Genomic DNA, 22,982 nt, shown 5'->3' on the forward strand with positions numbered 1-22,982 from the left:
AGGAACGTTCATATTATACTGAAGATTATTGCTGTATTTTTATTATAATTTTGTAGCTTTCAAATTATGAGTTAGTAAGGCTCTAAAAACGGCAAATTACGGTATCTCCGTAGGGAGAGCGTCTTAATAGAAACTGACGCACCGACAAAGGCCGTGAGTTTTTTTTAGAAAACTGACGCATGCAATTAGCATGTTGCGGCGTTACGGCTATTAGCTGCCACAGCTACCGTGCATTATCCAATAATAGACTTACCAAATATTGACATAATAGTGGTGGGCCGTGCGCATTAACGACAAAATTGTCTTCATCGCTCTTCCATGCATACATATTAATATAATGTTTTAATGTGACTGTGTATGTTTGTCTCCCTATTTACAATCAGACATGTGAACTGAGTACTGATTTAGATGGGATGAGATTTTATGAGATTTTATAATATTGATACTTTAAAACCCGGGAAAGAGCAAAGGATAGTATTTAGCGAGCTGAAAAAAAGTAAGAAGCAAGTAAAAAATTTAAAATGCAACCAAGTTGCGTGAAATGTTTCATGTTATAAGATCTACGTACGGTGAAGGACACAAACAATTTTGTCGCCCGTGTACGCTTTAGTCTTTACTGAGAATGAAATTCACTTCTTGCTCTTTCTTTACAGGATAATTTCAATAATACCTTAAAAACTGTAATCGGATAAAATATCTCCAATACTCTCTCAGATGACAGACGGAAAATTTTGTAGAATTTTTAACTTCAGGTTTTAGGACAGGATGATGATTTTTTAAAATAAGAACAACTAGAAGTAATGTAAGTACATAATCTACTGGCCACTCAAACTGACCTATCTAACAAGCGCCCTATCTACATATCGCGGGGTGAACGACCGCGTATTTATATCTGTGACGTCACTTGTTTACCGCGCGCGCAAGGTTACGCGCTCGCGCCGATTTTAGTGAAACTTATTATCTAACAGCCGCAGTATGCGAGATTCGCACTGAAATATAAAGGGCCTGATTATAACAACTCGAATATTTTGGATCGCACGATTCACGATGCTATCACACGAATGAGACAGCTATCATTCGAAGCTAAATTCGATGTATAAGAATCGGCCCCTGGATGTTTCCCCACGTACTGGAATTCTCGGGAAAGTAAATTTTGCACCAATCCTAAACCCCTCCCCGTTTACTACTCTATAATATTTATGTATCCAAACTATCAAAATCAGCCAAGCATTTCGGGGACTACCTAAACGATTTAAGGACATCGATGTAATGTGAAATACATTATGTATTTAGGTATTTCACAATTCTTCGTCTTGTATTTTTATAGTTATAGTCTATAGAGCAATAAGCTCTCTTATAAAACTAAACTGAATATACGATGCAAAGACTTATTTGAAGTTATAAAATTGTAACAACTCGTAGTGCTTCGCTAGTAAAAACAGAATGTTAATAACACGTCCTTTGACCTCTACAATACATTATATAATATCTAATTATACATTTAATTTGATCAGACCTTTTTGGAGTGGAAATAATATTTTCAGCAAATACTTTTCTAGGGCAACCACCTACGTAATAAGTTCCAGAATACTTAGCTTAGATTTATAATGGAAAATAAATTTACCGAGTTTTTCTTTTGATACAGGATTTCTTTCTATTTTCAGGCAGCCTATTGATAACTCGCTTAATGTAATAACATAGTTTTAGTAGAGAGCGTCCGTGGCCTAATGGGTAGACCTTTGGTTCGCACTCGTAGAGGGTGCAGGTTCGATCCCGGGTGGAGGCGTGTACTAATGAGTACATAATACGGACGCTCGTACGGAGAAGGAAAACATCGTGAGGAAACCCGCACATAGTTGGTCCCAGACGTATTGACTAGTTCTTTCCTCTGGACTAGGCCGACTATGTTGCGAGAATGCCGTATGCGCTTGGGCAACCATACGGACATTTAAATCTTGTCCCAGGCACTACAGTATTTGAGGAGTGGTTACTTCGCTCTTAAAATACTGTATAAATCATCCACAACGGATGCAAAGGCCTAGTTTTTAGTTTTAGTAGCTAGACACAAGTATACAATACACATACATAATATAGAGACTTGGTAGAGACATACGAGTAATAGAGAATTGAAATCTGAAATACTTTATACTACTAATAAGAATTTAGTAACCATTCGGCCTATTTTCATATTTGATACTATATCACAAATCTTAGGCCTATCCAATATTCAATGGAATTGTACAATTCCCCGGAACAAAAACTTCTTTTCTTCACGTGGTCTACTCTACATAATATGCGCCAAATAATATCAAAATAGGGCTTTGATTATTTGGGGCCTATACAAATAACCAAATATGAAATCTTTATAATATTATCATAAACTAGCTGTCCCGGTGAACTTCGTGTCACTTAAAAACCTTCCCTGGACTTCTACGAATATTTTAAGACTAAAATTAGCCCAATCCGTTCAGCTGTTCTCGAGTTTTGCGCTTAGCAACACATTCAGCGACTCATTTTTATATTATAGATTATATTATACTAGCGGCCCGCCCCGGCTTCGCACGGGTGGTCATTGATTTTTAAATAATTAATTTTGATAAGAGTAAATGCCATGAGTAAAATAAAGGCATTTAAATGTAGTCCAAAAACATTTCAAGATTTTTTAATAAAAAAAATGGTTATTGTGCCTCACTCAACATAGATAGGTATAGTGTGTCGCGGACTTTTTTGTAGATATTTAAAAGATCTACAATTACTTAGAACAATTTATGGTTCTATCTTTTATAGTTTAGGCAGCGTACGCGAAAAAAGTAACATTTCTGGTTGATTTTTTACACCTTGCGTCCGAAAATCCCAAATATCTTACGGAACCCTATTTTTTCCAAAATTAAATTTAGCCTATGTTCAGCAGAATTAATGTAGGATTCCAATGGTAAAAGAATATTTCAAATCGGTCCAGTAGTTTGGGAGCCTATTCAAGACAAACAAACAATCAAATCTTTCCTCTTTATAATAGTAGTGTAGATTCTAGGCTCTGCTGCTGTATTTCAGCAGCATTAATCTAACCTGTCATAGCGATCAAAGATGTTGGCGCGCGCCCAATAGTCAAAACATGAATAAGAATAGGTGAAATTGATATGGCGTCGTTGCTAATTTCATAGGTCTTAAGGGGGCGACTAACCCTAAAGTGTCCATTTTATAATTAATTTTTATACTTGAAAAAAGGCCCCGAATTGTTTCATTTTCTAAAATTAGATACAACATTATACTTCCGAGAATTCGATCTGACCAAAAACACGATATTTTAAAATTTTCTCGATAGAAAAAAATCACAAATATGCATCTAATTTTCACGAATTTTTCATTTATTGCCATAACCGTGCATTGAACTAAGTTAATATTTTAACACATTGTATAAAATTCTATCATTGAGAGATCGACCTAGCGGATTTTTAAAATGTTGTATATTTATCGAGTTATTGAGAAAAAACTCATTTGGCGATGAATCCGCGTCGTCCTTTTTCACTTGGCATATGAAAGACGGGCGTTAGTGTGAAGAGAGAAGGACGATGTTTGATTTTTTGGGTTAGTCGCCCTCTTAAGGCCTGTTTCACCACTTACGGATAAATGCCGGATAGGCTATCCACCACTTAACTTGATAGGTAGAGTATGGAGAATCTGTCAAATAGAAATAGGTTGTGGATAACCTATCCGGCACTTATCAGGTAGTGGTGAAACAGGCCCTTAAAGTTATTAACAATAAACAGAAACCCAATAGTTAAAAGACCTGTACAATATTATTTATTTTGAAGATTAAATTTGAATTATTTGAGCTGTACACATTGACCATTGACATTTAAAAAAAATACCGTTGAATACGACTGGATCGAACAAGGACCAAAGCAGTATTACATAATATAGATTTAAAATAATTGTAAAAACGGAGTACGGATTCAACTTTTAATGCCGCGTACTTTATTCTAAACTTGTAGAGAATAGAAAATGCATGGGGAATAGAAGACTGGTCTAAAGGGACTTGGTTTCACCGTATTTACGTACAAAGGAGACAGGATATTTTGTTGTTTTTTATTTTAAGGGAGCCACCTGAAACACTTTTAGGTTGTTTTGGGGCCATTTTGACCTCCTGTATGCTTTTGTCAGCCAAATATGCATCACAGGCCCTACCTGAGTTTTGTAATCTACAAAAGAGAAGGAGACTGATTTTGTTGTAGAAAAGCAGAAGAGATATCGCCTGATAGAATGATTTAGCAGGACATATGCTATACCCGAGGAGTTTTAAGTGCGTGGCTGACCAAACAATGATTTATTCTAGATATTTTTATCATTTATTTATATTAAATATGTCGATGTTGAAATATTAAGATAAGTGTGTTGTGTATTGTTTGCCGAGCTATACTGTATACTTACATAATATGATAAAGGTCTGTTTGTGCGTTTGTTTGTTATCTGGGCGAAAATAGTGTCATTACAAGCGGATAGTAAGAGCGCTTCACACGAGCGGTTTTAAAACGCTTGTTAAATTTATAAAATTAATAAAATATCACAACTTATGCGTTTTAAATGCACATAATAGGATAACAAATTACAGTGAATGCCACCATGATTGTTTATGTAAAGCTATCTAGTTATATACTATAAAGAATTTAATCTATAGCATGCACATTGCACAATCGTCGATTATAGGCTTGATACCACAGACATCGATCAAGATAGATACCGCATGTGTATGTACTTCGCGTGCCATATCGCGTTCCCAAACGACGAGCAATGCTCGTCTTTCGAAAGTCTGTTCTTCAGTCTGCTATCGGAATCGGACGTCAGTCGCAATTTGAAAAAAGTGGCACACTCGTTTTCATACGAATGGAGCGACATACCCCAATACGTGGGAGAGCCATGCTTCGGCACGAATGGGCCGGCTCGACCGAAGAAATACCACGTTCTCACAGAAAACCGGCGTGAAACAGTGCTTGCGCTGTGTTTCGCCTAGTGAGTGAGTTTACCGGAGGCCCAATATCCTACCATATTCCCTTCCCTACCCTCCCCTATTCCCTTCCCTTCCCATCCCTACCCTATTACCCTAATCCCTTTTAAAGGCCGGCAACGCACCTGCAGCTCTTCTGATGCTGCGAGTGCCCATGGGCGACGGAAGTTGCTTTCCATCAGGTGACCCGTTTGCTCGTTTGCCTCCTTATTTCATAAAAAAAAAAAGACATGCGGTATCTATCTTGATCTATGTGTGTGGCTATCACAGACGAATCTACATTGTTTGTGATCGCCTGTATTGGTTCATCATGGTACAAACGTGTAGTATATTGTCAAATTTGTCGTCTATTGCCTAATAAGTAATTTGGTTACTAGTCTGCTTAAGTTAATTATCCTATTTAATCTATTTAATCCTAAATTAAACAAATATGTTCAGCTATTGCTCCTCTACAATTAAAACGCAGTTTATTAACAGCTCAGTTACTCTTAATACTCCATTACAAAAAGCAACCTTAACCGATGCCGACATAATCCTTCAATTCAAACTTTTCAATAAGGACGTACCCAATCGAGTACACCGCGCCGGGAGCGTTTTGTCACACAAATTGTGAGCTTAAGATGTTGCACATGTCCCCGAGTACATTACCATCCTAAAGGGGTCCCAATTATCTCTATCTCTTTCTATCTCTCTCACTCTCTTAGGGTTAATTCACATTGCAATTAAGTCGCGATGCGTTTTTAAATGGGCCATTTAAATTTGGAATATAGTTATTCTTCGGTTCTTCTTATTTTTTTTTATTTTTTTTAATGAAATAAGGGGGCAAACGAGCAAACGGGTCACCTGATGGAAAGCAACTTCCGTCGCCCATGGACACTCGCAGCATCAGAAGAGCTGCAGGTGCGTTGCCGGCCTTTTAAGAGGGAATCGGGTAATAGGGGAGGGTAGGGATGGGACGGGAAGGGAATAGGGGAGGGTAGGGAAGGGAAAAGGGTAGGGGATTGGGCCTCCGGTAAACTCACTCACTCGGCGAAACACAGAGCAAGCGCTGTTTCACGCCGGTTTTCTGTGAGAACGTGGTATTTCTCCTGTCGAGCCGGCCCATTCGTGCCGAAGCATGGCTCTCCCACGTATGTTATTTGTATTCTTCTTATTCGTTCGGCTTAGGCTAGTGCCTAACAGCAATAAGTAAGTCTATTCAATGTGTATAAATTAAATAGAAGATAAATAAAGTTCACTTGTGAATTCTACCCATCGCATGGTCGAGTCTAAATATTATCTAGAACTAAATATACTACTACCTTACCATCTACATGTACTATCAGAGAAGTTGATTCCTATGCAAATCGGGGACCTAAGTAGTTTGGTTGCGTTACGTCAAACCTAGCTGACTGATCACAATTAACATTGAATTGACATGTTCGATCAAATAACGTTGGTCTGGCAATTGCATAGGAATCAACTTCCTCGATGGTACATTGTAAAACTTCATTCTGTGAATAAAGAATTTGTATTTGTATTTGAGTCGCGTTGTAATGTGAACGAGTAGGGGACTCGAGAAACACGCGTCGAAAAGACAGTTTTTGACGCGCTTAATTGCGTATGAAAAATGCGTGTGTGAAAGTTCCGTTGTCTGAATAATTGTAATTCTTTATGGGCGTGTCGATACAATTTATGCACGAATTTATGTATGTACGTTTAATCCAAATACATACTAATTACCTGCTAATATGAGAGATCACGAGACGCAACAAAGCGTGACTCGGCGATGCATAAAACTTATACTGAAATGTCAAATAGTGACGCCGCTGCGCTGTTCCAATTTTGTATAGCTTTGCGTCTCGTTACATCTTCGGACAAAACTTTACGGCAACCTTTAGAATTATTATTAAAATGAATTCAGAAAGGTGTTTAGGAAATTAGTTATTCTATATTAAATTTCATGTCGGATCCTACGATGAGCAGTTATAATCCTACCATTTTACTCTCGAACTAAGTAAATACTGGCACATTAATTTGTTCGGCTTTTACATTGGCCTTTTACTTTTAGTTTACATAATATAAATTAAAATGGAGTAAGAGGAAGTATTGTACAGAATCATAAAAATTGTTCTCTACAATTTTACGTTTTTAAACCAAAGATCGCAGTTCGTATGAAAGCGCCCTAGGACGGAGATTATGAGTAGGCGACATTTATTTCAATTGCTCACTTTCATGCGACTGTTTTGGCGGAAAGAAATATCGACTATTACAATAACTGTAAACTTTTATTATATTTTGTATTTCGACTGCGAGTACGCAAAAGGTCGTAACGCCAAAAACACAATTTTGTAGAAAAGCTTTGCTATGCTTATAAATTTTTTAATAAAAACTGTTGTTCATTAAAATATTATTATCAGCAATTATCAAATGCAGATTGCTGATCTACGTTATTTGTCCGAGGTTTGCCCGCTTGCGCTGTCATAATTGCGTAGGACGCCATCTGCCAATGAATTAATTGTTCAGATGGTACAAAGTTTTTAACTGGACAAAAAACAGTTTTTCTCAAAACAAGGGTTACGACATTTTGCGTATAAGCCGTCGATCTGTTTATGTTGTTTTCATTTCGCAAATCCATTCCGGATTTCGTTTATTGGTCGAGATACACTTAACTCGGTAACTCGGCACCCCTTCTGGTGATTTCGTCTTACATAAAAAGTTCATCTTATATCCCTCATATCCGTCATACACTTTTGATTGGAACTGTTTGAGTTCCAACGACGAATAGGCAATAGCAAATTTGAAATTAGTATAAGATTATTGGTTACCGTAGAAATACCGAAAAATTTCGGTGGCAGATTCTTGGAGTCAATATGTCCTTTTGTCTATTCTTCCGTAGAATGAAACGTGCAAACCAGGGATGGCGAACCAATGGCAAACCACTGCACTGGTTCCAAAACTAGTATCGAAATTATTTTAATTTTTAACCAACAATGAAGGTTATAGATCCTCCTCGGCGCCCACAATGCATGTGGGCGCTAATATAGACAAATTTTGAAATACGCATAGGATCACAAAAAATTTGAATGGCACGTCTTGACTTAACTGAAGATTTCTTCAGAAAAAGGGCACATTAATACGAAAAGGTTCCCCATTTCTGACATAAACCGTTTTATGCCTATTATGGATTTACGTCGTACGTCTGTACTCTGTATGTATATATATTCATAGAGTGCACTATAATCATAGTTCAAAGAGTGCACTAATACAAATTAAACAGATTTTTTTTAAATATGCTAAGGGCCTGTTTCACCACTTCCTGATAAGGCTATCCACCAATTAACTTAACAGATCAACTATGGAGAATCTGTCAAAAAAGTTGTGAATAGCCTATTAGGCACTTTATGAGAAAGTGGTGAAACAGGCCCTTAATAATATGTCTTTACGATAAAAGATTAAACATCACGAATATTATGTTAGTAAGAAGAACCATACTAATATTATAAATGCGAAAGTATGTCTGTCTGTCCGTCTGTCTGTTACCTCTTCATGCCCAAACCGCTGAACCGATTTGGCTGAAATTTGGCACGGAGATACTTTGAGTCCCGGGAAAGAACGTAGGATACTTTTTATCTCGGAAAAATGTACGGTTACCGCGCGATAAACGAGTTTTGGCGTAACGGAGTTGCGGGCGTCATCAAGAAGAAAATTAAATAAATATATTATATAATATAATATAATATCTATGGCCGCTTCACACCACGTCAGTCTGGCCCCATGCTAAGTATCTGAAGGACTTGTGTTACAGGTACCAGACAGAGAGAGAAGAAGAGGAGGATACAATCATTTTGTTCAATAGAACGTTTAATAAAACTTATTTGCTTGGACTTAAAAGTTATTAATTTATATATTTATCTAGAAGGACGAGAACCATCAAATTCCTTTTCTATTTCCTTAAAGGGCCCACACACGATCTAAAGTGGCCCATTCACTATCCTGCATTGCAGTCCGCCGTGTAGTCCGCCGGCTAATGCAGGATTGTGAATGGTGTCGCAGGCCGGCCGCCATGCAGGCTGCGACACCATTCACTATCCTGCATAAGCCGGCGGACTGCAATGCAGGATAGTGAATGGGCCACTTTAGATCGTGTGTAGCAGACATAAGCCCTCATTACACCACACTTTTTCAGGGCTCTGTAGTTAGACAAGGCCTGGCCCCTTGCAAGGGCGTACTTAACGTACTCCCTGAACACTGCCCTAAAGAACAAAGGCCATTCGCCTAACATGCTTGGACTATAAAAATCTTATAAAACGTAACTTGATGAAACTAATGTCATTTCAATTGCCTATTTAAATGTAACATAGCACGGCATTCAATATATTTTTAAAAGCTGGGAGTTTAGAGTAATTATGTATTAAGTTTTTGAGGTTATACAGGTAGTTATTGATAAACTGTTTCATTTTAAGTTATGAAATTAGTTTAAATTATATGAAACACACGTCAGATCTTTTAAAAATGACAGTAGGAGGCAATCGAGCAAACAGGTCACCTGATAGAAAGTAACTACCGTCGCCCATGGACACTCGCAAAATCGGAATATGCTCTCTTCTTGAAATCTCCAAGAAGAGAGCGTATATATGCAGGTTGTATGGGTCCCTATGAATGACAGAATATGCGTTCAATAAAAAAGAAACATTATCCTGCGTTAAAAACGCAAATTCAATATTCATATTTTAGAGACGATTATCTTTGTTTTCCCAGCTTCTAAAAATAAACTGTTTTTATTTAATTATAACATTTTACCTAAACAACATTTTAGTGATAGTTCCATCTTGGTAACAAGAACCTTTTTTTTTTAGTCCATTTTGGCCATTGTTCTTTAGGATCCCTGAATACAGTGTGGTGTAACACGCGCTTTTGTTACCAAACTTCGTCAACAAACTCGGACTCGTGTGCAAACATCTAAACAGTTAACCGAGATTAAAACCGAGATAAATTTAACCGGGGTTTGTGTACCGCAGTTATCTATCCGGACCAACGCGGGATTAACTAACTGAAGGATTAAACGACGCACAGTTCAAAACAAGTTGGTAATAGAGAGAGATACGCGGTACATTTTCGACTGAATAGAAACTTTGTAGCACGGTACAAACTTGTTTACAAAATTGAAGGGAAATCGAACGATATTATAGGTTTATTTGTAACCCGCCCCGGCGTCGCACGGGTATAAAATATATAGCCACTGAAAAAATGATTAAAATCGATAGCCTATGATCCTTCACGTGGTCTACTTATTAACTGTGCCAAATAACATAAAAATTGGTCCAGTAGTTCGCGAGATAAGCCCTTTCAAGTAATTTCCCCCGTTTTTTCCACATTCTCCTATTAGTCTTAGCGTGATAAAATATAGCTTATAACCTTCCTCGATAAATGGGCTATCTAACAATGAAAGAATCATCAAAATCCGTTGCGTAGTTTTAAAGATTAAAGGGAACAAAGGGAAAAAGCGACTTTTTTTTATAATAAGTATAGATTAAATGCAGTATCATAAATACTTATTAAATCTGTAGGAGGTAGGTACTTCCTTACTAATGCAAGACTGTGCATATCTATCCGTTTGTTACCTCTTAACGCTTAAAAATTACCTTAATTATGAAAGATAACAAAGTTAATAAAAATATCTTCTCAAAGGAGAGCCGAGAAAGTACAATATGTGCGATAGTTTTATACGGTCTGAACAGTTTGTGGTTCCCACACACATGACAAAAAAAGAAAAACAAATAAACTTGCAGACAACGTCTAGCAAACGCTAACAATAAAACTCATTGTTTCTTAATTTGGCTACAAAACGGCGACACAACCGCCATATTACATATTCTACACCATGTATAATATACAGGGTGTTGGAGTAATTAAACAGAACTTGTTAGCAGTAATTAAGACCTTACAGCTGTAACTCACACCTTTGACGAAAACATTAAAAGAAAAGCCTTTACATCTCAAAAGAAAGCCTCTACCTTCGTATACCCAAAGTAAGAAACTTGTGTTTCTAAGTCTAAGTTGCCTTTGGCATTTGTGTATCTTATGAGAGTCATACTAAAGAAGAAAATCTTACTTTTCTACACGGCGAAACAAAACTAAGTGATGATACTTAGGAGTTTAGAGTGTGTATATGTCCCTTTTATTAACCGACTTAAAAAAAAAGGAGATTATCAATTCGACGCGTATACAGACTACAGTATGTAATATTTGCAGAACTGGCCAGTTTTTGTATAATTATGTTAGTCTACATCAGTGTCTGAACAAATATTGTGCCAAATTTCAAAAGTGTATGTATGTTTTTATGTTTGTGTTCACATATCCCCGGAACTACAAGTCCGATTTGAGTAATTCTTTTTTTGTTGCATAAGGTATGGTTCCACTAAGGGAATACTGCAAGTTTCATCAAAATCGGTTCAGTAGTTTTTGAGATACGGAATTTTAATTCCTAATCACGTACAATTTTGATGTCGGTTTTATCTTTTTCAAATACTATTAAGTATCAGGTCTGTGATAGAGTTCTGTGAAAGTAGCAACGCTGAAAGAGTTACATTTTTAAAATTATTATCGTAATGGGCAAATTCGTAACATTCCTCATAGATCTCAAGTCAACGTAACTCTTTTATATATAACTACTTTTACAGTAAATTAGTGCATGTGTAGCTAAGCCCAATAGGTAATAATTTCACTAAAATATAACCTTATACTTCGTATGTACGGCAAGTACAACTTCAAGTACGTGGGAGAGCCATGCTTCGGCACGAATGGGCCGGCTCGACCGGAGAAATACCACGTTCGCAGAGAAAACCGGCGTGAAACAGCGCTTGCGCTGTGTTTCGCCGAGCGAGTGAGTTTACCGGAGGCCCAATCCCCTACCCTATTCCCTTCCCTACCCTCCCCTATTCTATAGGGTAATAGGGGAGAGTAGGGAAGGGAAGGCCCTTCTCTTCCCTACTCTCCCCTATTACCCTATTCCCTCTTGAAAGACCGGCAACGCACCTGCAGCTCTTCTGATGCTGCGAGTGTCCATGGGCGACGGAAGTTGCTTTCCATCAGGTGACCCGTTTGCTCGTTTGCCTCCTTATTTCATAAAAAAAATATTTTCGTATTAAAATTTAGACCACCCAAAAAGAAGAAAGAACTCAAGAATGCAAAGAAATTTAATTATCAAAGAAAGTAAACTATTTCTAGACTATAAACACAATTTTATCTAACTTAATGATCGTTTTATAGTTTTTTAAGTGTATTATGTGTTTAATTACTAACGAATGATTCTAATTGCCCTATTAAAGTTTTAAGCGATTACGTAAACTTGATACTTAAATATATTTTTTTATGAAATAAGGTGGCAAACGAGCAAACGGGTCACCTGATGGAAAGCAACTTCCGTTGCCCATGGACACTCGCAGCATCAGAAGAGCTGCAGGTGCGTTGCCGGCCTTTTAAGAGGGAATAGGGGAGGGTAGGGATGGGAAGGGAAGGGAATAGGGGAGGATAGGAAAGGGAATTGGGCCTCCGGTAAACTCACTCACTCGGCGAAACACAGCGCAAGCGCTGTTTCACGCCGGTTTTCTGTGAGAACGTGGTATTTCTCCGGTAGAGCCGGCCCATTCGTGCCGAAGCATGGCTCTCCGACGTATTTTGTTTTTTCAAACAAGAAATGCATATCAAGATCTTAATTTGACATACATTTCGGCAATTCGGCACTTATGCTTCGCCAAAGCCAAAGTGTTAAGGCTTTAAAGGTATTTATTCTATTCAGTATGTAACAGCTAACAGATATTTCGTTCTTACAAGTCGGACAGTTAGTGCCGTAGAAAAAGCACCTTTTTCCTTAATATCGCAAACGAATACACCTCCAAAACACCTATCTCGTCCACCATCGAACCCCCTGACCCTCCCCCCTCCAACCCCCGGGAACCCTACGTGACAATTATTTGCAGGACACCCATTCATCAAAGCGGGCGCAACCTTCATCGATATTAATAATATAATATGTTGGCAATACAAAAAACTGGGTATGGGTACAAACTAAAATAATGATGAAAATGGAGACGGTCCCTGACTTTGGAAATTAAATTATGAAAAAAAAATAATGCGGCTTCAGAGAGAGTTTATAATAGGGTTCGTATCTCAATTCAAATTTTTCGCTATTCCTATTGAGATGTTTTGAATTTCATGCTATTTAACCATTTACCATTATTATTTGCTGCCGTATTTAGCATTGATTTACTTGAAATGAAAAAATTGAACTTAATTTTTTAATGAAAACCTCAAACAGATTTGTTTTGAGGTTTACAAAACCTTAAAGACATTGACAGCTTAAAGTTAGTACCTAACACCAGGCCTTACGGAACCCATTCTAGGAATCCTCGGTGTAGTCCAGTCAGTAATGTTGACAGAGGGGCCACACCAACGCGACGTTAACAAGCGCCGATCAAATATTAGTGATAGTACAATTATCAAAGCGGGTAGCACGCAACCAAAACATACATGCAATTACATACCTACTATATTATGCATTTGCATACGAAGAGTGGAATATTAATAAGTACGTTATAAGTTTACTCGATAAACTTAGCTTTTTCTTAGTTTTTTAGATCAGGTTTGTATTTCTTAGGCATTACACAGGTTATTACTTATTTCTAATGTTAGTTAGTTAGTGTTAGGTCAAGTGTTCAAGATTTTGAAATTAACCGTAAATCTTACTGATTACTTACTGCTAGTGTATGTAATATGTATAATGGATAAATTCTTACCTGATACAAATAATAATCATATTTTAATACATTGCAATTTGCACATTTAAAATTGTATCTAAACATGAGGTAGAATTGAAAACTACTAAACTTCCTCCTTTTTGGAAATCGGTTAAAAATTAAAACTTCTTTAAAACATTGCTTGTTAATGAATAAGTTTTCTTAAATCAATCAAAAAAATTCTAATGCCCGCAGCCATAGCTTTTCGCAACTAAGCTATGGTTCAATAAGTTGATCTGGTTTAAAAAGGAGTTGTGAACTTTAAGGCGACGCGACGCCTTCATAATTTCGCTGTAGCGATGTCGATTTTTCTCAGCAATGACTAAAGCTAAGAAATTAAAGTTCATTGTCAGTATTCATCATGTCTTTGTCTTTGAATTACCCATAGCATAACACGATTGGTCAACTTTTATAACACAGAATAATCAATCAAAAAGACCTCTGTAAAAAAAGGGATTCCTATTTTGCCAATTACAGAGGAGAGTGATTTAAGCTTCCAAAGTTTGTACATAGATTGGTTCAAGCATACACTTTAATTTGCCCATAGCTTAATATATGAAATGTATTTATGTTTTTTAAATTACGCGACAAAAGCCATTTTGTCGCTACGCCCTTTCCAGTTTTGCTGTTCCATTACTTGGATCTAAAACATATTATCCAACACGGTTTTTTACTTTAACGCGGCGTCACCTTAACCCAGCGGGGCTAAAATGGTCACATTTAGCAATTCCTCTCAACCAATTCAGCAAATGTATTGTCAAAACTGTCAAACTGACAAATGTCAAATCAGTACAAAAATGCAGAAATAAATTGCAAGCAGAGTTGCATTTTGCGATTTGAAAAAAATGAATCATATTATGATTCATATCGTGATTCTTCAAAGCGACCATTTTAGCCCCGCAGGTCTGTTAAACTGAACTAAGTTAAGAATTTTAAAGCTATTCAGTAGCAAAAACCTGGCTTCACACGGCTATTCTTGTTTTTGTACGTGTCACGCAACTAACAAAATGCAGCCCGTGCATGCTCGGCCGATGTTATTTTTTGCATGCACGCGGTATTTAAATACTTTATTGTACCTCGGAGTTATAATAGTCTCTATGTCGTCGGCATAAGGTCGTGTTTTGATAATACTTGCGTTATATTTTCCTTTGGGAAAAACTATTTCATTTCAACTATAAGCTTTATCTAGATCGTTTGTTCTCGAAATTATTTGTACTGATTATGAGTTTTAATGTTAGTTATTACGATTTACGTTTACGATCGCTTTAAATTAATAAAACTTTTAACCGTTATTTTACCTCGGTTTGTTACATTCTCTAGTCAGTAAGTATTATTTAAGAGAAAGTTTGTATTTCTATAACTTTTTACACTACAAATGTACTTGGAGTCCCAGAAAAGCAAATAAAACATATTCTATTCATCATTCATCAATAATAATATTTTAAAAAACTAAAAAACACGCATTAAGTTTAGCCAATCCGCTCCGTCCGCCATGTTGGATTTAAGTCACGTGACTACTTTTTCGTAATACCCATATCATGGGGGTGATTTCAAATAGCCTGTTCGCTATCTTGGGGTGGCTGCCATATTGGATTTGTAATGACGTTTTTTAGCTAGTCATGTATTGTCATCAGAACTCGGAACGTGTGCAAAATTTCATCCTAATCGAAAACCGCAAAGTGGGTCAAATTGAGATTACAACATTTTCTTATTTATAGTCCTACTTATCATTTTTTTTTTATATAATATAATATCTATGGACGCTTCACACCACGTAAGTCTGGCCCTGTGGTAAGTACCTGAAGGACTTGTGTTACAGGTACCAGACAACGGAAATATATTTAATACTTTTATACTATACATATATTTAAGATTTTTATTATATGATACACATATTTAATACACATCCATGACCCAGGAACTTTGAAAACTTTTTGTTCCGTCGGCGGGACTCGAACCCGCGACCCCCGGCTTGAGCTACCAACGCGCTCACTACTGAGCCACAGAGGTCGTCGAATAGCCGGTTTTTTCGATAACGGCGACCCCAGAAATTAAAGATTGTTTCTATTATAAGCCCTAATATGACTTGCTAGACCGAACTTGGTTTTGAAAGTCCTATCGCATGTGCTACAGTAGAGTTGGCCGGCAGAGTCGTAAGTATAGATATACGAGTAGGAAGGCTAAGGTCTCTCTTTACGCAATTGGCGCTTTGCTTGCGTCTGTAGACGGTCTTTCTCAAAATTTTTGATCTTGGTATTGGTCGTAGAGCGCCAATATGTCCGCTCAGTAGCAAGCTTTTCCCAATATGCAGGGTCGGGTCTTTCCCGTTTCATACCACAAATTTTTCATACCGCGGTATGAAACAGCGAAGTACTGTTTTTGAATTGCCTGTTTCATACCGGCGTCCGAAACAGCGAAGACCTTTTTTGAATTAGTCGATTCGTACCGCAGCGCAGATTTTAGTACAGTCAAACTTAAAATATCTATACATATTAAATATATACTAAAATTATAAAATAATAAATTATTTAATTTTATTTTATTATTTATTACATATTATTATTTTATTTGATTAGTTAAATTAAATAAATTGATCTCAGAGAAAACAAATACATATTGGGCAATTTATTGATAGTATACGAAAAGACTAAGTATTATTGTGCTTCATTAAAAAACCTGATGATGTAAAAAATTCAAAAAGATCAACACATTCAATTGAAATAAATCAAAGAATATGAAACGAGCAAACGGGTCACCAGATGGAAAGCAACTTCCGTCGCCCATGGACACTCGCAACATCAGAAGAGCTGCAGTTGCGTTGCCATCCTTTTAAGAGGGAATAGGGTAACAGGGCAGGGGAGAGTAGGGAAGAGAATAGGGTAGGGGTTTGGGCGGTGGGCCTCCGGTAAACTCACTCACTCGGCGAAACACAGCGCAAGCGCTGTTTCACGCCGGTTTTCTGTGAGCCCGTGGTATTTCTCCGACCGAGCCCGCCCATTCGTGCCGAAGCATGGCTCTCCTACGTCACAACCATACAAAAATTAAAAAAAAAAAAAGCGGTACTACGCAACCCTACCTATATTGCGCGTGGCCCGATACGCACTTGGCCGGTTTTTTTGTTTGTATTTTCTAAACTATCTATTTTCACCAAAAAAAATCAATGCACACTATGAGAGCACTTTTGAGATTGACAGTTCCCGGGCCATAAGTACATTTATATTCTTTTTGATAATTTAAAATTAATTATATAGTGTTAGGTTAATTTTAAAGTTCTATGTGTGATCAAGCTGTGATTCTATTGTTAGAAGTCTGATAGTATATAATATATTTTTTGATTTTGAAAGAAATGACATTTCTTTATACAAAATATTTTTTTATTTCTTCTTGTTGCCACTTTTCTATACGCCAGTATAAATAAATGATTAGACTAAAAATATTTAATAAAATTCATGGTACGAATCCACCCATACCAAAAAAGAATTCTTCGTTTCATACCACTCCAAGCACCGCGGTACGAAACAGGCAATTCAAAAACAGTACTTCGCTGTTTCGTACCGCGGTATGAAAAATAAGTGGTATAAAAAAAATAAAAATAAATGTTTTATTTCTGAGTAAATTTGAATCAAATTTTTTCAGAATGTCTATCTACCTGATGCCTACCACCGGTTCGGGAACTACCCCGGCGAGAAGAACCGGCGTAAGAAACTCGCACGGGTTCCACTTTTTACCAGGTATGAAACGGGAAGGACCCCAGGGTCAATAGCACAGGCATTCAAGTGTCTTTTGAGAACATCCTTATATCGCAGATGTTGTCCACCTTGATTACGTTTGACTTCTGCCAACTCCGAAAAGAAGACGGCTTCAGGGAAGCGGCGATCATCCAACATTTTGTTACATACATAGTTACAAGTGAAGCTAATATTTAGACGTGTTAAAAATTCACGGTTCCCGTGTGATAAACGACGAAGCAATGAGTAGTAGGCAACATCTTGTTATGGCTAGCTCTATACGTACGGTACTTAGATTTCCCACCGAGTCAATTACTGAAACAATTTGGTTTGTAATTCGCCCGAAATTGGCATGATTACAAAATTGACATAATTACTAGATTACTCGGCAAAATTATTTTGCATAAAATTTTCCAAACAAAGTTCCCATCCATTTTTAGGGTTCCGCAGCCAAATGGCAAAAAACGGAACCCTTATAGATTCATCATGTCTGTCTAGACATGATGAATCTATAAGGGTTCCGTTCGTTCCGTTGTTTGGAAAATTTTATGCAAAATAATTTTGCCGAGTAATCTAGTAATTATGTCAATTTTGTAATCATGCCAAAGTCTGTCTGTCCTTCCATATGTCACAGCCACTTTTCTCCGAAACTATAAGAGCTATACTATTGAAATTTGGTAAGTAGATGTCAGACTACATCTACTTATGTATAACCGCATTAAGATTTTGATACAAAAATGGAAAAAATATTAAAAATTTTGGGGGTCCCCATAGGTAAAACTGAAACAATTTTTTTTTATCTAGCCTATGCGTGTGGGATATCTATCTACTTATTCAAAAATCATATTGAGGTTCCTAATATCATTTTTTTCTAACCTGAATAGTTTGCGAGAGAGACTCTTCCAAAGTGGTAAAATCTGTGTGTCCCAACTTCTCAAGTATGACAAGTCTAAAAAATATATATGATGTACATTACTATAAAAACTACCAACGAAACTTGGTTTGAATGAGATATAGCAAGTAGTTTTTTTATACGTCATAAATGGTAAACCTTAATTTAACTTTCATTAAATCAACTGAAATATAAAAATTAATCAAAAACATTTTAATTTCATAGAAATAAACCTTATTGCTGTTGCGAAACCCTTCATAGGCGAGTCCAACTCGCACTTGGCCGGTGTTTTTTTTTTTTCAATTTAAAAACCCACTTCAAATTGATTCATTTCTTCAATTTATTATAACAACTACATAATTTATGTTAACTATACATAATATGAATTCGTATTAACATATTATTATAAATTATTTCAAGTCGATGACCATTTGATATATGACCGTCGTGAATCGGAACTGTGTTCGGATTAATGTTATCTTTCCCAGTTAGTGTTGAAATAAATTTGTTGTATAATTAATTTATTCGTGTCTGGGGTATACTAATTTTTATACTATGAATATTGAATACTATTATAGTAGTAGACTTAACATTTCTCCACAAGCCTATAAAAACGATTTTCGATATTGGTTAAAAACTACATAATATTATATGGGAAATATTCGTAATTTCCTAAATATCTTAAGTTTGAACTCAATTCTCATGTAGCAATCTGCAATATATAGCTAAGCAGTAATAATCAGGGTACTAAGTCAACTTGCATTAGATAATTTCGACATAGAAGTTAGACATCATAGTGATGTTAACAGTTAACCCGACATACATTTTCGGTTTGTGACTTTGCTGCCGAAATTATCGACTCAATCGTTCAAATACCCTGCGGGGCTAAAATGGTCGCTTTGGGGAATCATATTATGAATCATAATATGATTCATTATTTAAGAATCGCAAAATGCAAGTCTACTTGCCAACTGCTTGCAATTCATGTCTAGTAATTCGTACTTATTTGACATTAATTGTCAGTTTGACAGTTTTGACAATTCATTTGCTGAATTGATTGAGAGGAATTGCTAAATGCAAGGAACCAACCTTCCCTGTATGATATCCTCCCCCCTACCATTCCTCGTCCTATCAATCTAAAATCTGTTTTGTCCTTTGTAAATACTCCATTTGTTGAAATGATATGTTCATATATTCATATGAACATATGTGAGGTGTATAGAACTAACCCTAAATGTTTGTGCTTGTTTTAAATTTTTCAACATCCGTACGCGTCTCAAATCATACCTTGTTTGTTCATAAAGCCAACCCATCCTAGAGCAGAGTCACTTTGAAATTTACCACAATATTACATGCTGATGATGAATTTCGGGTTTTGCGGTGCGCGCTGCGCGGGCGCAACTGAGTCGCGTGCGTGTAACGGGCCGGGTAAACAATTACGACATTGTTCGCGGCGGCCGACGACCCCGCCATATCGCACTATAGGCTACTATTTGGCTGGAGGCTACTTTGCGAAAGCTGCTGTTATAAGATGGATGTAGGCTACTTCAAATAACATAGAAGAGAAATCTATACTGCAGGGTATACGTCCTGGTTAAATGAAAATTAAAATGATCAAGATTGTGGGTGGTTATGGTCTAAACCAGCGAACTTTAGCAATTTTTATGCTTTTGACTTATTATAATGTGAAAATTCGTGACCTCGCGTGTGTGAATATAGTTTACCTTTTCCGTTGTGTTTTAGAAATCCTTATTTCAAAATCTTAGGATTTAGATTCTATATTAGCAAATAAGTTGATACTTTACTATCAACTCATAGTATACAATACACACCGTATTGTATACCCTTGTATAGAGTTCACTGTGAAAATAGCAGCGCTGAGACTTTTTTTCCACCTTTGTATGGGAAAATTCACGACACTCGGGAGCTTGCCCATACTAATCACAAAAAAAATTGCAGCGCTGCTACTTTTACAGTGACCTCTATAATAGTATATTTATAAGGAACTCTAAAGTCTAAAGTAATATCACTTAGTTTTGTTACATCCTATACACAAATGCTTCGAATCCCGGTCAATATATTGCGATACATTATATAAAATATATTATGGTCGTGTACAGGGAATACATTAGTCACGTCTCGACTATAACTCAACTATTAACATATTAATGTCTAATGATATCCCAAGACAATAGGGGTGGTAACTCACTGAAATGTGTTAATTCCCTATAAGCTACAAGATTAGTAAATGATTAACAGCTAAAGATTACAAAACTCTCAAGCTTGGTAAGGAGCTCGACATTGGCAAAGGAGAAAATAATTGTGTTAATCTGTCCTATAAGCTCAAGATGAGTCTTTCTCTCTTTAGGCCTAGAGTAGTAGCAGGAGAGATTTAAGGAGAAAGTAACAGACATAGTGAAAATACTTTTTATTAGTAAAGGGCTAAATGGGTGTACCTTTTTAATGATTAAGATAATATTTATTGAGATTATGGCCATAACAACTAATAGGGTAATACGAGTAGCTATAAGTATCATAATTAATTTAAAAAAGTAGTCAAAGAGCGTTTGTGTGCCAAAGCCACAAACGGTCAATGATTTCATAAACGATGGCACATCTTGGGAGTAGGATGGCTGCTTGCAAGGCTATTTCTACATTATTTTATGACTTACAATTATGTATGTATGTTGACATTGTATATATAATTTTAAGTTACAACATTGTATACCTTATTTTAAAAGATTAATTTTTTCTCGCTTTTTTTGGTAAAAAAGTGGGCCCCGTGCGAGTTTCTTACGCCGGTTCTTCTCGCCGGGTTAGTTCCCGAACCGGTGGTAGGCATCATGTAGACGTTCAGAGAATATTTGCAAAAATTTATTCTGAATAAAAAAGTTTGAGTTTGAGTTTACGATCGCGATATACCCTAATTAATAGTGGCTCTATTTACTTGAGCTTATATAAGCTCTAGGTTATATTATAATTTATAAGTAACTTTAAGATTTTTTTTACTCTCAATTTAAGTAAAATTTAATAAAAACTGTCTTATTGCTTTTCTCGGGACCAAGTCCCGAGAAAAGCAAGACGTATCTTTATAAAATGTTATCCAAATCGTTTGAGACGTTTAAAACACGTCATTGAAAAACTAACAGACAGACAGACACACTTTCGCATTTATTGTATCAAGTTTAAGCAGTGGATTTTTTAAATGTTTACGTGGCTTTTCCAGCAACACTATTCTTTTTTAGTCGTATTTACTATCTAGTTACTAGCCGTTCTACTTATAATTCCTCGTCTATATGACAGCAGGAGAGGGGGGAGGGGGGATTACTGCTAAGTCCTGATTTGGATATCCAGGGTATAACACTGTGAAAGCGAACACGCGTCACGCATAGAAATCGCTCTCTTTACCTAAGTGTATGGTCGAAGTGTAGGCGTATTTGCTTTAAGTGTATTAGGCATAGAAATCGCTCTTTACCTAAGGATGTGGCCCGAGTTTAGGCGTGTTAGCTTTGTATAATATTAAGCATATAAATCGCTCTATATTGATTTGGACCATACATTTAGGAGTGTATGGTCCAAATCCAGTAGTCAAAAGTATAAACATCGACGATCACAGACAATCAAAGACGAATATCTTCTGTACTTAATAATAATAATAATAATAATCTTTATTTAAAACTTTTAGCATCTTTTACAATGTGTAGTTATAATATGACCTAGGAGTACAATACAGTTGTATATGAACTTACGAAGACAATAAATAACAGACTTTACACGTATTATATAACTTTGGCGCCTGCACTAGGCTGAGCCTGTCCTGCAGATCACCAATATATTTTCCTTCTTTTAGACATATAGTTTAGTTAAGATTTAAATTAAAAAAACAGTTATAATACACTTGTTCACTTCGATCACATAATCTATAGCTTGTCCATTATAAGTCAACGTCTTCAAGACCATCTCAGAAAAATGTTCATTCTGCTTATTTCTAAGTACTAACAAAGTCGCTCGCTAACTCGAATTGAGAACTACGAGTAGACTAGACTATATTATTTCGGATTCAATCATTGTGAGGTAAATTCGTTAACATTTAATATCAACGCCTATATGAAGCTTCTATTCCGTATTAAAGATAATATAGTTAATACAATAAAATATACAGCGAATTTTTAATGGGCACTTTCAACATAATTACTGGACATTGTTAAAACGAAGTGGAATTACCAAAACGTAACTAAATTGTGCTCATTATTCCTGGCAATATCGGATGACAAATTACAACACATACAGTATGAATAAATTTACAAGTGTTAATTTTCACCTTTTATCGCGGGAACTAGTTCTTATAGACAAGATAGGGTAACGAGCGACGAATAAATTTTGACCATCTGGCTCAGCGATTAAATAGTCCAACGATTTTGGGGTCCACAACCGGGAAAGTCGATATTTGACTGTATTTTGTAGATATTTAGAGACTAGTGATGATTATGCATGGTAGTCCCTGATACTGATATTATGATGATACATACATACAGCTTCGATGTAGTTTCGGTGCAGACTGCAGTCTTGGTGCAATAAAAACT

General features: G+C 36.4%; 1 protein-coding gene and 1 long non-coding RNA gene across 3 annotated transcripts in view; one reads left to right on the plus strand and one right to left on the minus strand.

Annotated features, from left to right (window-relative positions):
* LOC121733996 (max dimerization protein 1-like) overlaps positions 1-22,982 on the minus strand; it is a 315,406-nt gene that overhangs the window by 231,127 nt on the left and 61,297 nt on the right. The gene's annotated exons all lie outside the window — the stretch shown is intronic.
* On the plus strand, positions 21-22,273 carry LOC121733998. Its single transcript, XR_006036637.1, has 3 exons — positions 21-120; positions 7,580-7,581; positions 22,263-22,273. It is a non-coding gene; the product is annotated as an uncharacterized LOC121733998 (long non-coding RNA).

This window comes from Aricia agestis, chromosome 14 (genome assembly GCF_905147365.1).
Source record: "Aricia agestis chromosome 14, ilAriAges1.1, whole genome shotgun sequence".
In the NCBI taxonomy this organism is placed as follows: domain Eukaryota; kingdom Metazoa; phylum Arthropoda; class Insecta; order Lepidoptera; family Lycaenidae; genus Aricia; species Aricia agestis.